Here is an 18,382-nt window from a genome sequence, read left to right as displayed (position 1 = left end):
GCCTAGTGTGTTCCCATAAAGGTCTACCAGTCTTAGTCTGCATCTCTCTTATTAGGAGTGATGATGAACATTTTTTCCTACGTCTGTTGCCTTCCGGATATTGTCTTTGGCGAATTGTCTATAGCCCATTTGTTAATTGGGCTATTTGTTTTTTTTGCTGTTCAATTGTGAGTTTTTAAATATATCTTAGATATTAATCCCTTATCAGACTACCATGAAATTAAGCTAGAAATTAGTGACAGAAAGATAATTGGAAAATCCCAGAATATTTGGACATTAAATAAACACTTTTAAATAATACATGAGTCAAAGAAAAAAAATCTCAAAATAAATTTAAATATATTTGAACTAAATTAAATGCAAATGCAACTTAACAAAATGTGTGTGATGCAACAAAATTAGTATTTTGAGGGAAATGCATAACATTGAAATTTTATAAATTATATCATATATTAGAAAACAAGGTTTAAAATCAGTCATCGAAATTTCCTCATTAGAAAACTAGAGAAAGAAAGCAATATGAACCTAGAATAAGCAGAAGAAAAATAATAATAATAAAAGTAGAGCAGAAATAAATTAAATTATAAACAAGGGTGAAGTAGAGAAATACAGACAAGACCAAAAGTTGGTTCTTTGAAAAATTTATAAAATTTATAAACATCTAGTCAGGCTAACCAAGAGAGAAGAAACAAATTACAAACATTAGAAAAAAAAATCATTAGTACTGAATTCCCTGGACATTTAAGGGAATCATAAAGGTATAAGGATGCCTTTTCATTTGATAACTTGGATGAAATGGACCAATTTTCAAAGAAACAAACTATCTAAACTCACAAAAGGAGAAACAGATTATCTGAATAGACCTATATCTACTAAAGGAATTTAATCAAAAATTTATAACCTTCTAAAATGAATAAGGCCCCAAAAAGAAAGTACCAGGCTCAGCTAGCTGGTTTCACTAGCAAATTCTACCAATGGTTTAAGGAAAAAAAAATACTAATTTGCTACAATCTCTTCCAAAAAATTAAAGCAGAGGGAACACATCTTCACTCATTCTATAAGGATAGCATTACTCTAATGCCAAAACCAGACAAAGACATTACAATAGAGAAAGACTACAGACTAATATCTCCCATATGCATAGATCAAAAAATCCCCAACAAAATATTAGCAAATGGAATCCAACAATGTATATAAAGAATTATACACCATGACCAACTAGGATTTACTCCAGGTATACAAGACTGGTTCAACATTCAAAAATCAATTTAAATAATCCACCACATCAACATAGGATAAAAATCATATGATCCTATCAAGTGATCTAAAAAAGACATTTGACAAAATGCAATATCCACTCATAATCATGAATAAAAAAAAAAACTTTCAGCCAACTAGAAATAGAGGGGCACTTTCTCAATCTGATAAAGAACATCTACAAAAATCCTGCAGCTTAAAAATCATATGTGGTGGCAAGAAACTGAATGCTTTATAGAGCTGCTCTCCTGTAAAGGAACCAGGGTTCCTTGAAGAAATGACTGTTTTGGGGACAGGGGCCAGAAATGTCCAACATAAGCCTCAAACATCTTGTAGTGCAAAAAAAGTAAGGAATATATTTTTTAAACTTGACGTTGAAAGGTATTGTAGGGGAGGTGGGGAAGGGAGAGGCACTGACAGGGAGGGCTCTTAATGACCCACGCTGGACTGCCTTGGGCAATGCAATGAAGTGGTAGGACCTGCACCCCAAACTACAAAATAAATGCCTTTGAGTCCATACTGGATAAATTACCCAATTGAATAAATAAGTAAATGGGGGGGGGGGAGATAAATCTCTTTAAAAGAGGAATTCCAGATAATTTATGTGGATTCTCAGCTGCCAAGGGGAGGAAGAATAACTCCCACTCCTTAAGTGTGGGCTGCACGCGTTGACTTCCTTCTGCAGAACGCGGTGTGCCATGGACATGCCTGGCCAGTGCCAGCTGCTCCAGGTGACCACGGTCAGTGTCCACTGAGGCAAGTCAAGTGGCTGGTTTATACCCTCCTTACAATGTGGTGTCTTCCCCCAAACCCATAACTCCACGTTAGTCACAGGGAAAATGCTAGACAAATTCTGATGAAAGCACATTTTAAATAAGACTTGACGGGTACTCCTCCAAGCTGCCAAGGTCACCAAAAACAAGGAATGTTCTGAGAAACCGTCACAGGCAATATGGCCTAAGGAGACACGACAGCTCAATGTCATGAGCACCCTGGCTGGGATCCCTAGGCAGAAAAAAGACAATCAGTGAAAATTAAAAGAAATCGGAATGAAATGTGGACATCAGTCAATAAGAATGTATTGATATTGGTTCCTTAATTGTGTCAAATGTACCAAACTAATGTAAGATGTTAATAGCAGAAAGCAGATGAGGGGTTACAGGGGAATTCTCTGTACGAGCTTCTCAATTTGTCTATAAATTTAATAGCTGTAAAAAAAAAAAAGTAAAAGTCTATTAAAAACAAAACAAAGTCACCTCCTCCCTGAAGCCCTCTGCTCCCTTGAAGATCCCAGGGATTTGGCACTTCCTCCACCCTGGCACTCACTACATTTCTCCATGTCTGCCCCCCTTACCCAGTCCTGAGTCTGCCCAGACCAACAATTTTCACTTTGCCACCTGCCAGCATTTGAAAGGGGGGCACTGCATTTTCTGAGAACGGTTTTTCAAGACAACAACCTGTGCTTGCATGCAGGTGTTCTGATCTGTTCCAGAAACAGCCTGTCCTGCTGCCTGCTGCCCTCTCTGGAGACTTCGCTGTCTGCGTTAGAAGGGTCCAAGTGCCCCGGGGCTGGAAGCCACTCTAGACATTGCTCCAGGCCCAGAGTATTGTTTTGACCTCTCTCCCCTTCCCCAGGTGCCCCCATCTCTGCTCTGGGGCTCAGGGCCCCTATGAGGAGTAGTTGCTAGAATCAGGAATGTTGGCTTTAGTCTGAGTTGTTTTCCCCGCCTGAAGCAGTTAAGCTGTTCTATTTTTAAAGCCCTTAGTTTCTCTCTGTCTTGCCCAGAAGGTGGCTGGGGCTGCAGGCCCCTGCTCTGGATAAACGCTTTTGCTCTTCCCTCTCTCCTTGCTTTTTATGCCATCACCAATACCGTCCTCCCCCTGGTGTTGTCAGGGGAAGCTGGGCTCATAATTCTTCCAGGGAAAGCTTTAGAAAGAAAGAAATTAAGTTCAATCAAAGTGTCAGGCCTGAATTGTGTGTGTGTTGGGGTGTAGGTAAAAGCAGCTTAATAAGGCCCGATCACCTCCCTTTCTCTCCCCACCCCCACTGCACCGAAATGCAGCCCCTTCTAGACCTTAACCTTTATTAAGTGACAACAGGAGCTAATCAAATAAACAAGTGCCAATATGAGGTGAGGTCCACCCTGCCAGAAGCCGGTCAGACAGAGGTGCCCCCCACACACAGCGATCATTTAAGTCTTTGTCACAGAACGGCTCTTCTAGGACCTGTCCCTGTCTGGTCTCGTGTCTCCTGCAGCCAGTTCTTCCCCACTCAGGGCTCTTGACCTGTGAGCTTTAATCCTGTGAGGTCCAAGCTTATTCCACCAGCTCAGATCTGTCCTCCGTGCTCCAAACCCTGATCTCTAGCTACTTGACGTTGGCATGCAGTGTGACAAATGCATGTGTCCCCAAGTGACAAATGCAAACCTCAAATGCATGCGTGCCCAAGTGACCTCGAACCCCTCCTGCTCCTTTTGCTCTCCCCGGGGTGGCAATGCTGCCCATCCTGTGGCATCACCATGAGTCTTGCAGAAATCAGACAGACCGCCCTTGACACCATCCTTCCACGTCTCTGCATCCTCATGCATCGCTAGGTCTCAAGGATCAAATTCCTAAATAGCCCTCAAGTCTGATCTCACTGTCGCCATAGTGGGCCTGACAGCCCTTGCCCCTAAGCCTGTCACGCAGCCTCGGTGGCTGGCTTCCACTCCTGCCCTTGCCAAGCCTTTCTCCTCCCAGCAGCCAGCCTGACTTCTGGACATGCAGAAACAGTCATGGAATAGCTCTAGTTTGATTTTCCACGGGAACCGCTGCTCTCAGAAAGAAGGCCTGCAGCCTCCCGGGCCACACAGGACCTGACCCCGCACTGCCAGCCTCACCTCACTCCCTTCTCTCCCCTGCATGTGCACACTGGCCCCTTCTCGGTTTTTCCAGTGATTTCCATGGATCCAAGATGTTTTCCACCTACCTTGGGTGTTTTGCACATGCTGTTCCTTCTCCAGGAATGTTCCCCCTGGCCCTCCCTTGGCCCAGTTCACTCCTAGTCACTCCTCATATCTCAGCTCAAAATCAGGCCCTCACAGCTCAGTCACGTACACAGGAGTCTCCTGCACAGCCCTGTAGGTGGTGGGACATGGGGGTTCACTCTTCTTGTGGGCTGGGTCTGGGAATGTGTCTGGTTCTAGCTGTAATCCCAGCCCCTCTCCTGGCTGCTTTTTACTTCAAAGTTGGACTCTTCTTAAGGAGGAATTTTTTTTTTTTAAAGACTTATTTATTTATTTATACAAGCACTGGGTACAGTCAGAAGTGCGGGAGGGTGAGAGAATTTACCAGAGCCAGAGCAGGGAGCAGAACAGGCAGACTGATGAAGTACACTGCTGAGGGGAGCAGAGGGCGGCAGAAGAGGTCTGCGCGCCATGTGGGACACTCGCGGGCTGCCGGGGACCGAACCAGCACTGCAGAGGCTGTGGGCAGCCTCGCAGCCCAGCGCTCAACTGCTGCGCCACCAGGGGAGGCCCAAGGAGGAAATTTTTATCATGCTTCTTCCTAGATAGCTCAGAGACAGAAACATTTCACTGCTGCCCAGGTCACACGGTGCTAGTAGCAGTGCCAGAATCTGAACAAGGCCAACTTGCCTCCAGAGCTCTCAGTTAGAATCTTACCCCTGACCTGCTCCTCTGTGTTGGTGAGACCTGGGCCAGCACGCCCCTGAGGCTGCTTTCCTCCAGGGCAGACTCTTACCCACACTGAGGGTGAGGATAACAAACCACTTGGAAGCCTGAGCCAGGGGCTGGGTAAGGGATGTGACGCACCCCCATGGTGTGAGAGAGCACCCCCATGGAGAGAGTGAGCACATGCACACCCCTCCTTTTGGTCCCTAACTATAAACACTGATGGAGTGCCTCCACGTGCCTGGCGCTATGTTACATGTTTGCACATGTCCGTGTAATTAAGCTTTACCAGAATCTTACAACTTAGGCATTATTATTCCCATTTTTCAGATAAGAAAACTGAGGCCCAGAAGCAAATAACTTGCTGAAAGTTACACAGCAGGTCATGGCAAAGCTGGGATGCGAACCCAGGCAGCCTCACTCAAGGGGTCGCACCTCCGGCTACTGCTTCACCGCGGGAATGGGCTTGGCAGCCCTGGAGGGAGAGGAGACACCCCCTGATCCCCCGGATGAGGCATGACCCAGCGAGGTGACCCTCTGTGCAGGGTCATTGGGTGTTGAGCTCAGCAACAAAAGCACGGAAATGGCTCTCATTCGTGTGTCCTGGAGGTTTCTGCTCCAGGACCCCCACCTCGGGGTTCGCCCACTTCCTGCCTTTTCCAGAGTCTCATTCCCCAAACTTCTTTTTAATTCTGTAAGCTGCCATAAGGTAGATGAAGAAATTCCTCTTCTGCTTAAAATAGCAAATTTCTGTTTCTTACAGCCAAGGTGTCCTCATGGACACTTTCCGGAACTCTGGGTTGAGGTTCCAACAAAAAGGCAGCGGACTCTGACCTCTGATGGCTCCAAGAAGGTTTTCTCACACTTGAATTTAAGCCAATGTTCTGATGAAAGGAGTGTGGCAGGGAGCCTAGTGCCTGTCACTGGGACAGGCAAGGCCTGTGGAGGGTGGGCAGGGACCTCCAAGACCAGGGGGGAGCCTAGGGAGAGGGGCAAGGGAGAGCAGGGGACAGGTGGGACCCTGGGTAAGGAAGGAGCAGCAGGTCAGGTGCTGGGCAGCGTAAAGGCCAAATTAAAATGACAGGAGCCAGGCAGGTAGGCGCTGGGTGGGTACAGTTTGTGCAATGGCTCCTATGACTCTGCTTCATTATCAGTGCAGAATTCGGGAAGAAACTTCACATGCAGCATGGGCTGTCACCATTAAGTGAAAGTGAAGGATGCGTCCCCAAACAGCCGCCCAGGCATCCTATTGAGAGGCAGCCATGTGAGCCACCAAAGCCAGGACATCCCTCGTCCCACAAGGTGAGCTGACACTAATTACACTTCTCAATGATCGCCTCAGAATTACAGAAGTAACAACCTGTATAATCAAATTTCATTATGGGAAATAATAAGCCTCTCAGTTCCCATCCACATTCGCTTCATTCTGAAAATCACACACAAGGAGAGGGAAAGCAGAGGTGCTGATTCAGCAGATGTCTGGTCACTACCTCCACGCCGTGGTCCAGGCCAGGTGTCCGGAGCAATTATTTTGCAAAACTGGGCTGCACACAGAGTCTCTCCTGGGGCTCGTGAAAATGCAGAGCCCCGGCCCAGAGCTACTGAGTCAGACTCTCAGGGGCAAGAAGTGGCAGGCTGGTGTTACACAAGCCCCAAGGTAAAGGGTGACCAGAGACGTGGTCAGGTGGCCTGGGGTGCGGGACAGACCTTAAAGGGCCAAGGTAAATAATTTGCAGCCTGTTGCGAATGAGCGGGGAACCCATTTGGAAGTTTCAGCAGAGGAGAGCTGTTGACATGCAAGAGCACAGGCCAGGAGAGAGGCTGGACACTGCCATTGTCCACGGGAGAGAGGCCGGGTCAGCTGGCTGTTGGATTATTCTGAAGGTAGAACTTTGCTGATGGATTAGAGGTTGGTGAGAGAGAAAAGGAAAAGTCGATGACGGTAACAGGGTTTCTGGTCTGGGTCACTCGATGAAGGGGACTGACATTGACTGAGAAGGAAAAGACCAGCAGGAGCAGCTTTGGGAAGGGAAGACCAGGGGCTCCATTTGAATATGTAGTATCCAAGGTGCCTGTTTTGTACGTGAGTGGAGAGTTGGGTGTAAATGTCTGTGGTTAACACTCTAAGTTAGTTTTCAGAGTTTAGAAAATCCTTGTCTCTCTCTGTCTCTCCTTCTTGTCTTAGGGGGAAAAGGATATCAGGGCTGCCCTATAACAGTTGCTTCAGTGATTTAGAGATTTAGAGATTGGCATGGGACCCCTTCAGAATCAGTGAAATGCCATGAGAATTTTTTTTAAAGATTTCTAGGATAGAGAATTTATTTATTTATTTTAAAAGATTTATTTTATTTATGCATACAAGAGCTGGGGTACAGGCCAGAGGTGTGGGGGGTGAGAGGATTCACCAGAGACAGGTTGGGGAACAGAACAGGCAGATCAACCGAAGTATGCTGCTCCACAAGTACACTGCTGAGGGGAGCAGCGGGCGAGTCAGGAGAGGTCTGCTGCACCATGTGGGCTGCTTCCCGGTGGGGGATCGAACTCGTGCTGTGGTGGCTGCGAACAGCTTGATAGGTTGCGCCACCAGGGAGGCCCTAGGAAAGAGAATTTAAAGTAGACAACCGGAAAGGGTTGGAGCTTTGGCAACTATATATTGTGACTATGAGACATGAAAGGTGCTAAGTAACAGACCGAGAGAAAGCAAGAGGGAGAGAGGAAGGGAGAGAGAGAGCATGAGAGAGAGAGAAAGTCTGAGATCAGGTACGAGTTATCAGATTATGCCCGAAGCAATCTCTGTCTCTCATATTTAACTTTTGTTTATATGAGCTGGTAATAAATCTTTTTCAAAGAAATTCCCAGTTGATTCTACGGCAATGCACCTGTGAGCTGGTATTTGGGAATAACTGTAGAATAACTGTAGCATATACATGGTCCTATAACATCACTACTCTTGAACCTATAAAAAATAAGACACAGGCCCAAAAATGGAGTCACTATCTAACCCCACTATGCTAAGCGAAGACTTAATTATGTTGTTAGCGCTCCCAGAAGTGGAATCTTAAACCAGTCAAGCAGGAGTCACCTGTTCAATACCAGTTAGATAATATGGCTGATGGAGTCCTGCCTTCTCCTCAAGGATGATAAACTTGCAATAAACAACCCACTTTTGTGCCCAGTATAACTTCCTTATTCCTGCTCCTTTTGCCTATAAAAGTCTTTCATTTTGTGCAGCTCCTGGGAGTGCTTCCATCTGCTAGATGGGGATGCTGCCTAATTCATGAATCATGAATAAATCCAATGAGATCCTTAAAATTTACTCAGTTGAATTTTGTTTGTTAACAAACCCATCACATGGAATTTTGCAAAGACTATTAGAACTGGAAACTCCTAATAAAAAATCAATTCTAAAAAGCCTATTAGAATTGGAAATTCTCAAGCCCTAACCCTGATTATAGGAATCAGAATATCATTTTAACAAGCTTTCCAGATGATCTGAACACACGAATAAGCAACAATGGATCGCAAGGAGGTTATGACCTACCTGGGGGGCAGTGCTGTAATGTAATTAAATAATAGCTCCAAGGCACATTGACATTGGCAAAAATCAGCTGGGGAGCAATATTAATAACTGCTGTTTACTCGGCACTTACCATGCCCTTCACCTTGCTAAATCTTTCATAGGTGTTACCTCATTAAACTCAGTAGAATTCAATATTATTGTTCATCTCATTACAACAGATGAGGAAACCAAAATTCAGAAACATTAGGCTTCTTAAATTCAGACAGCCAGGAAGGGGCTGTGGTGGTGGAGCCTATTGTGTTTTGACCTCACATGCATCCCCCCTTCTTTGGTTACAGCTGCCCCAAGAGAAAGCTGCCCCTCCCTACTCCAACTTGCCTCCACATCTAGTCAACTGGTTCATTTTATTCCTCTGGCTAAAGAGTTTGGTTCTGGCAGTGCAGCTAACTTCAGTCAGTCCAATATTCACCAGCTCTGGAATTTCTTCTGGAACTCTAGGGAATAAGCTGCTCTTTTCTTAATGTGAAAACTAAATGGGGTCCTGTTGCTGCTTTAGTAAATTGCCACAACTGGGGCCTGGAAATGAAAAGAGACAGATGTTCTGGGGGTATTCTCGAGCTCCTGGACCACCATGCCCAAATCCCATCTTCCCTGGGTGGTTTTTGGTTATGGGAGACAATAAATTCTTTCTGGAAGGTCATACCAGGGGAACCTCATCCTGCCATGCAAAGGAGGGTGAGACCCAAAGGTTGTGAAGATTGACTTGGACCGGCTGGAGATCACAGGGGTGTGAGTGGGGTAGGGTGAATACAAGTAAAGAGACAGCCGAGCCCCAACCCTAACCTCATTCCCTTCCCTGGCACACCCCTCTGGTGGACGGTGGGCCAACAGAGCCAGGAACACAAGCAGTGCTGTGAGGCCAGGGCCGCGGGATAAATATTCCCCTGTCAACCCCAGGCTACCTGTTTATTTCTGGGGAGGATATTTGGCAGCCTGGGGACATATGTCTTTTTGCCTACAGCCTTAGACTCACATCGCTGCTACTTCTGCCCCTGTCTGAGGCAGTCACAAAGCTGCCTCCTCTCTTATGCATGATGTTTGGCCTCATCCTTCTCCTGGTCCCCACCTCTCCATCTTGTTCCAAGTGGACAGCAGGTCCAGGAAATGCCCTCTCACTGCTTCTACCTCTGCCCTTTCTCCTTGTTCTCTTGTTCACAGCTGTCTCTTAGAGGATAACTTCAGTGGGGAAAATTCAATAATTCACAGCTCACGTCAGTTCTCTCTAGACCAACAGCATCATTCAGCCAAATTCAGCAATTTTAACAAGGGTATTAATTAGCAAAGGGGGGAAACACACACCACTCACCGGTTCTGTGGATAACAGAACAGTTTTCTGATCCCCGCCCTTGACCTTGGGGCTTCCAACCTGTTTCCCTCTGGCTGGATTTGACTTGGGAGGGGTGACACGTTCCATGGCTCCCCTGGGCCACAGCCCCTCCCTGCTACAGGGGAGCTCAGGATCACGCAATGGGATGGTGACTCCAGGCAGTGGCTCCTCTGTGAACCAAGCCCCTACCATTTCCATGACAGTCTCCAGACTAAACCCTGGTGATAAAGTGATACCCGGTGGATCGGATCGTGGTTCTGGAGCAGCCCCGGAGTCCAAGAACCCCAGGCGGGCTCTTTCTGGGTTCTTGTCTTTGGTGAGGAAAGAATTCAACCTGGAGGCCAAGGACACAGAAAAACAAGAGATTTATTGAGAGGTGGGAAGAAGAGCAGCAAAGCTTTCCAAGCGGAGAGGGATCCCGAGTGGGTTGCCACTGAGGGGTCAAGAAGTAGGTGCTTATCTGGGTACAGTGGGCAAGGAGTGGGGGTTTGGCTGTTGGATGTCTCCATTTTGTGTCTCTTGCTGACTGGCTGGGCCCTTGGGGTCTCCTAGGCTACTAAGGTCCACTGAGTTTTTGGGGTTTTCCTAGGCTACCAAGTTTGTGGGGTTCTTCTAGGCCCTATGAATTTGCCCACATTACCTGGGAAGGTTTACCTTTCTGAAACTACCTTTGGTCCATTGCTCCAGCACTGTGTCATTGTGCTGGTGTCTGAACTCTCCAATCAGACTGACAAGTGGACTTAGGGCACCTGGGCTTGGGGGTGTGGGGGGGGTGCCCTACTGGTTTCATATGAGTGCTTCTCAACCAGGCTGATGAATGGACTTAAGGGCCTGGGCACTCTCTCCCTAACTGACTCCCTGTACCCATTTCCTGGCTTCCTCCTCCACCAGGACAGCCAGGCCCTTGTCCCAAGAACCAACTAACAAGTAAGCAAGCACTGCAGGGAGGTTCGCAGAGCTCAGCTGATCAGAGAGCAAGTGGCTCAGTGGCTCAGTGAGTAACCAGGGATGGCTGCTGAGCCCTGAACAGAGGAAATGACCACTGGGAAGACGCATGGGATGGGGGGTGGCAGAGTATTATTTGCTCCCCACCCCCTTCCGCCAAAGGATCAACATGTGCAATGTTCTTAGACAGGAGAGAAGTTGACATCTTCTAAGAACTAAAGGAAAGGAGAGGAGCTCTGCCTAGGAGAGCCCCAGGAGGTGGCTGTGGAGTCACAGCGGGGTGCTGGCAGGAGTCTGGTTTCCCTTCCCAGTGCATTCCAGAGGCCCTAGAAGGTTTTATTTTTTTTTTTTTTTATGTAGAGGCATGTTTTATTCATTTATTTATTTGTTTGTTTGTTTTTGTTTATACATGCACTGGGTACAGTCAGAAGTGCGGGAGGGTGAGAGAATTCACCAGAGCCAGAGTGGGGAGCAGAGCAGGCAGAAGGACCAAAGCACACTGCTGAGGGGAGCAGCGGGTGGCAGGAGAGGTCTGCGCACCATGTGGGACCCTCCTCCGGTGGCCGGGGAGCAGCCGGGGATCGAACCGGCGCCTCAGAGGCCACGGGCAGCTTTGCAACCCAGCGCTCAATCGCTGCGCCACTGGTTAGGCCTAGAAGGTTTTAAGGGGAGGATTCAGGTGGTGTGGTTTGCTTTATGTTTTTGAGACATTCACTCTGGCTACAGAAGAAAACAGAGGCCAAAAGAAGCCACGTCACAGCTAGATGGCTTTTTCTGTGGGCTCAGGCTAGAAGGCAGGGTTCTGTCGACAGTTTTAATTTGGAAAGTCAGACATGAAGACCCTGCCCGGTACAGGGGACTCAGCACTCCGCGGGCTTCTAGCTGGAATGGGACCGAGAGGTCATATTGGCTCACTCCTTGGGGAACAGCCTTGTTTGTGCCCTCCGCCTGCTCCCCAACTTCATATGACAGAGACAGGGACACATTTAGGCAATCAAGGAGAACAGCTGCAGATTCCACTGCCTCAAAGGGCACCACTGTCACTCACATTGATGCGGGAGATTATTTGGGCCCACATGCTGGTGAACCTGCCAAACAAGCTCCCACTTGGGAAGCATCGAGAGCGCCCAGAGGAAAAGGCAGGAAAAGCACCAGACACTCAGAAGCCAGAGAAGGATGAGCTGTGAGCCTGCACCCTCAGCTCAATTGGTATTGCTAACGTGCCCTCTCCCTTGGCATCTTCAGAATAAGTAAATAATCCATCTACCTGAAATGAACTCCTTCAAAAAGAGAAAGAGAGAGAGAGAGAGCATTTGGAGCTTTGCTGAGACCTAAATGGACCAAGTTTGATCAAGATGAGTTAGTAAAATAGCAGACTCCTTGTCCGCTGCATTTTAATTCCATATTTGGAGCCAGTCCGTCATTATAAAATCATCTGAACTTCTTGGTGGAAGTACACATTGGGGAGTTTATTTTTGAGTCTCTCAGAATACAAAGGAGAGTCTATCCAGTGGAGAAGCTGGGCAGAGCACACGGCTTCCTTTTAAATGAGAAGGAAGTGATGCCCAGCAGCCTCCTTTGTTAGTAATTCCCTCTTCCCTCTTTGAAAGTTTCCCTGAAAGTACCCAGTAATTTCTGATGACGGAAGAAAAGGCTTTGGAGCCTCACCTGAGTAAGCAGGTTGCTACTGGCTAACAGAGCATTCCAGAGAACTCTTTGTTGGACTGAAATCCCAGCTGGACGCTGGATCTGAGGGAGGAGGTGATTCAGGAGACTCCTTGATTTTCTTTAGAGGAAACTAATTGAGCTCACCTCACCTCCACAGTCTGCATCAGAACCCAAAATGCTGAGGCGACTTCAGAAGTCATTCTGCCTGCAGCTGGAACAGAAACCCAGAGACCCCACAAGCCCGAGTCTGCTGGGAGAAACCAGCTTCTTCACTGGCCAAGGCACAGGCAGCTACTATCTACCCTTGGCCAGTGTGCCCCTCTCATTTGCTGCCACAGACTTGCTGGCTTCATCCTGGATCAAATAACCAATCAACCAATACCGAACCATGCCATTAGGTGCTGGGAGGAGGTGAGGCTATTCCCACATTTTAAGGAAAATAAAATGTGTTCCCTGCTCCATAAGAAGCTGACAATATTCTAAAAGAGGGATAGTGGAGCCAAGAATATGCAAGGTCAACTTGTACAATAAGGTCAAGTCAACAGGTGTATCTCCAGTCCTTCTGGAATAAATGTGGCTGTTCAGAGGGACAATGAACAGGGACACTGTTCTGCACTCCAGAACATCCCAGCCAGGGAGTGCCATTGCCAAGGTACTCATTCATTCATTCATTCATTCATTCAGGAGATAATGCCTACTATTCCAGGTGCTGTGTCAGGCACTGTGCATGCAACTGTAAAAGAGGCAGACACCTTGTGGCTTCAGTCTGGGGCACCAGGCAAACGCATTTGCGGTGCAACCACTAACCTCTACATCTATCTGTCTGCCTGTTTAGGTGTTCCCTCACTTGTTCTTTCAAGGAACAGGTACATCTACCAGCCCTGGCACTATGCCAGGCACTGGGTGCACTGTGAGGAACAGCAGCTGAGGGCTGCCCCTAGTGGATCTTAGCATCCCACAGAGCTGCAGTCAGTGTGTAATCTAACAGAAAAGTTTAAAGGGTCAGCAGAGGGTGAGGCCTCATGGGTAGGAGTCAGAGAGTCCTTTGCAGGTGAGGTGGTGCTCAAGCAATGCCCTGAAAGGTCAGATTGTAGCCGGCTCTGGGCAAGCAAGAGTTAATCTAATGCCTCACCCAGCACTTTTCCCTGACTTCTTCAGAATTTATTGAGCTGAACAAAGACCTTCCTAGGCTCCGGCTGCAGCCATACAACCAGAAGACCTTTCCTTCCAGTGATCACGTTCTCCTTCCTGACTTCAGCTCCCCAGCGTCTCCTCACTGATGCCTCACTTGCAGGCAGCCTCTTCTATTCCCAGGAAAGTGTTTCTCCAATGAGAAGACTCAGGAAGGAATCTGAACACCACCCCATGCATCCGATCTTGGCTTCTTCTTTGCTAACTCTGCTCACTGCAATCCTAGGGTCAAGGTTGGGACTTCCTAGGGTCAGGCTGAACTCTAGTGCAGGTGCTAGGGTAGGTCCCCTGTGTATGCAGAGTGTGGGGCACTTCCAAGCCAGCGATGCTGTCAGCATTGGGGGCAATGGTGACAGGGTTGCTGGGAAGTCCAGGAGGTGGCCCTTAGGGGCAGGCAATTCTGCTAGCTGAGGTCTTGTCCTGCAGTCAGTTCAGGCAGTTTGGCTTCCCTCCTGACACCATCAGAGGACATGCTCTGTACCTCTGTGGGGCACCACAGGAGGCACTGTGTCAAGTGAAGTGAGCAAGCAGCATTCCCAGCCCAGACCCTGAAATGGACCCAGACATGCACACAGGGCTCAGGCTTCAATTGGGGAGTGTGCAGACATGCAGACAAAGAATATTCATCCACACAGTCCACACAAACTGTGAGCAAAATTTCCTGTTCCTGTGGTTGTTCCTGTGGTTGACTAGAGGGGGCAGGGATATATGTGGGCTGGCATCCTTTCCTAATTCCTAACCCCCCTCGTCTTCCCATTTTCTATCTGTTCACCCTTCCCTGTGTCCTGATTCAGTGAGTGTGTAATCCCTGGGTGTCCGTTGCTTCTCACTGCTACCATTTATTCAGCACTTACTATGTGTCCAGTAATGCTGAGCATTTTTTCATAATAGCATCATCTTTTAGCCCCGTCTTCACTGCTACCCTACTGTGAAGGCTTTACTATCCACTTGAAATCTGAGGAAACTGAGGCTCGGAGAGAGTGTGGGTGTATCTTGAATAAAGAGTCCTGTACAAAGAGCTGAAGATGAAAGAAAACAAACACAAAAAAAAAAAAAAAAAAAAAAAAACATGAAGAGGGCTTTGCAATCCTCGCTGGGAAACCTTCCACCACCAAGACCACTGAACTGGCTCAAAGAGAGGTGTACCTGCACCTTCCCTTTTGGCTGGACTCCCCCTTTGCTGGCTTCCCCCCAGAGTTGATAATAGCTTTCACTGTTTTTGTTCCAAACAGTGGGATTGGGGTGACAAGCGCTTGCTGGTAGGAGGGAGGCTGGCTGGGGGAAGGGAAGGCATGGATCAGAAAAGCAAACTAACCTAGAGGAAACCCGAGGTGTTTTCTGGCTCACTTCTCGCTGGGGAGTTAGGAAAGGGAGGTTCAGGCAGAGGGGAGGGAGTGGTCTCTGGTTGCAAAGAGCGCCAGAGGCCAAGTGCAGGGCAGTTTGCAGCTGGGGTTGTCACCTTCCATTCAGTTCTCAGTACCCCAGGACAGCCCCAGGCCACTGGAGCGTCCTTCCTTTACCCTCCCTGCAGCCTCACGCTCCCCCACAAAGGCTACTCCACTTCACTTAGGCAACAATTTAGGAATGGGTGAGGCTCTCTTTCCTTCTAGGTAACTAGAGTCTCATTAGCAGCCGCTTTGCCTGGGCTACCAGGCTCCAGCGCAGCTTGGAGGATGAGCGCCCAGCTCTGTGAAAGCCGAAAGTCCTGGCAAAGGAGCAAAGAGAGATTAGGGGGTCCGCGTGGGACCTAGAGTATCCTGGTGCTACTCAACAGGCTGCTTAGTTCTCTCCGAGGACAAGGTCAAACCTTTACTAGGGACCCAGCTCAGGTCTGAGACTCACTGAAGCTCTAGAACCCAGGGCCTAGAAGTCAGGTCTAAGCTCCCTGGGTGCTAGAAGCCTCCCTGAGTTCCCAACACTAGACTCCAAGCAGAACTTCTGCCCTTAGGGAGGATCAGGTAGTGGCAATCAGGAAGGCTTCCTGGAGGAAGTGATTGATATATTATTGAGGCAGGAATGAAGGAGGTAACCAAAGTGACCTGGACTGGAGAGGAGTCTCTTCAGTAGATGAAGCTGCTGAGGAGACTGGACCTAGAACCACTACAGGTTCTAATGTGAGCAGGATTATCTGAGATGAGAGCAGGAGGTGGGGCCCAGACCTGAAAGGTTTAGAGGTTTCTGAGTCTTAACAGAAGCCACTGTGAAGTGTTAGGTTTTATCAGAGTGTAGGCTCTTTACTGAGCTGCTAGCCTAGGTCTGCAGTACTCTAGTTGGTGACTTTAGTTCTTTCCCAGCTAAAGTGCAATTTTAAGATAAAGGGGGATTCCCTGTCTTTCCAGAGGTAACAGTCAGCCCCACCTTTTCCCCAGAGATCAGGGAGATGGCCCAACTGCCCAGTGCCATGGCCCACGAAGCTCACTACTCTCTGCGTTGATGGAGAGAGCCTCCCACAACTCACCCAGGTTAATGGGAAGTTCAGGCCTGAGGATGAAGGTTGTTGGGGGTTTAGAGATTTCCCAGAGCCCTCTGGGCACGAGCACCAGCTTAGCACTTCCAAGGAGCTGCAGGTGTGGGCCACAACTGCCCCCTGAATTCTACTGGGAGTGGGAGACAGGCCAGGCCCCAGATATCTCCCTTCACCACCAGTGCCAAACAAGACCTGGTAGGAGCATGAGGAGGGATGGGTGAACCCCGGGAACACAGTGCCTGCGCCAGCTTCCCTGAGGTGTCCTTTAGTTGAACTGCTTAGATGGTGAGAGAGAAGGGAATCTGAGGAGTAGCAAAGGGGAGCAAGGGCACTGCAAGCCAAGCAACAGCAGGTGCCCAGGCCTGAGGACCTAAGCAGGAGATGAGCTCATCCTGTGGCAGAGGGGAGAGGTCAGCTGGGGAGGAAGATGCTGCTGTGCTGGTCAGAGAAAAGTCCTAAGGCCAAGGTCAGAGTTTTGAGGAGGCAGGGACCTTCCCCCAGGAAGGGGTTTTCTGGGTCCTGAGATGAATCCAGGGAGAACTCCCCATTCTCAGTCACACTTGAGACTCATTTGCTCCCCTTTGTGTTCACCCACCAGGTCCCAGAGCAAGGACTTCCATTGACCTCCACCTAGGCCTCAGGCTGCCATTCAGGAGACAGGGATCCACCCTAGCCGAAGCAGCTCTTGCTAAATCCAGGCAAAAGAAGCCGCTGGCTCCTGCTCAGAAACAGACCAGCTGGAACCTCAGAGCAGGAGGCACTCACTCCCTAGGTGTTTAGCTCACTGCATCAGCATGCACTTGGACATAGAGGCCGGAGTGGGGAGGCAGGCACAGCCTGGAGCCACTTGGGTGGCCCTGTCCTCCAGAAAAGGCCAAGGGACCCTTGAGATATGGTGGGGGTACCCCGTGCACGGTATATGGTGGGCATGGAGCTGGGGTTCGGTTGCTAAAGGCTTCTGCGGCCCCAGCTCTCCCTCCCAAGCCAAGGACAGCAGCGGAGAAAGCACTCCTTAAGGTGTTCCTTTACAAGGAGTAGTTTTTCTTTTTAAATTCCTCCAGGGCTGCCCTTGTCGGCAAAAGAGAGTGCTCAGGGTTCGCTCCCGCGGGAGGACGTCCCTATCTATCTCCCGGGTCGAGGGCTACTCGGGCTGCGGAGAGCACCTGCTAGAGCAGGGTCCCCTGAATTGCGCAGAGAACAAACGGGACTCAAGTTTTAATGCAAGACGCCTAATCGGAGCATCCCTGCATCAGACAAGTCGCGGGAATAAATCGGGAAACGTTATTTATGCTACCCCCTGGGGGTGGGGGGTGGCTAATCAAATTCATACCTGAATCTCTGGCTAGGAAATAGCCTCTAACAGGAGCAGCAAAGGAGCTCAGCCAAGCCAAGGCCCCCAGTGGCACACCTTTGGCCGCCCACCCGCTTTCCTGCGCTGGACCTCCCCGCTGTGGAAGGGATTGGGTCAGACTTTCAGATTTAAAACGAAGTCGTTTATTTCAATTTTGCTTTCACATTATGCTCCGAAACAATCAAAACTCCTGGACGAACCTTTTGAATAAAAGTTCAGCGATGAGCGCAATCACAGGCCCTGGGCGCCTGGGTAGAACGGCGGGCGGGCTCCGGATTCAGAGGCGGTGGTGTCAAACATACGCTGCAGGGATAATTTTGGAGCGGCCGAGGGTTGGAAAAATCCATGGGCAGAAGGTGTGGAAAGCGTGCCTCTCCGGGCAGGCTGGTTCTGGCTCCTCGAGCTGGAATTATTCCTGATGTATTTGGATTGAGAAAAACCCAAACTTCACTCCCAGGACGGCAGCCGCGCCTGGTCTAGCAAGATTTCGGTCAAATTTCTTACGGTTGCTCCAAAGCATGGAGCACAGGGGAACGCAGGGCTGGCCCTGGGCCTGCAGCAGGAAGGAGCGCAGGCTGGCTTCTCCGGGAAGCCCTGGCATTCCTGGCCTTTCTATGCTGCCATCTCCCAAGTCTCCTGAACTTCTGAAACTTGCCCTTCCACACCCAGCCTCCAAGCCTTGCAGCTGGGGGGTGATGCGGAATTTAGAAAGCTGTTTCAGAAAAATAAAAGTCCTGCTTCAACTTTATTGGATTAAAGTAAATTTAAATCTTGGCTATTCACACGTATGTTACAGAGGACGAAGAAGCGTCCGGAAGAACCTCCTGGCTTTTAGTGGAGCCACAGAACACTAGGGCATGGACAAGCATCAGAACATCAAGCAGCCTTAGATTTCACGATCACTCCGAATAGGACATAGAAATAC

Source organism: Talpa europaea (assembly GCF_964194135.1).
Source record: "Talpa europaea genome assembly, chromosome: 16".
Taxonomy (NCBI): Eukaryota; Metazoa; Chordata; class Mammalia; order Eulipotyphla; family Talpidae; genus Talpa; species Talpa europaea.
Note: the sequence above shows the minus strand (reverse complement) of the source record.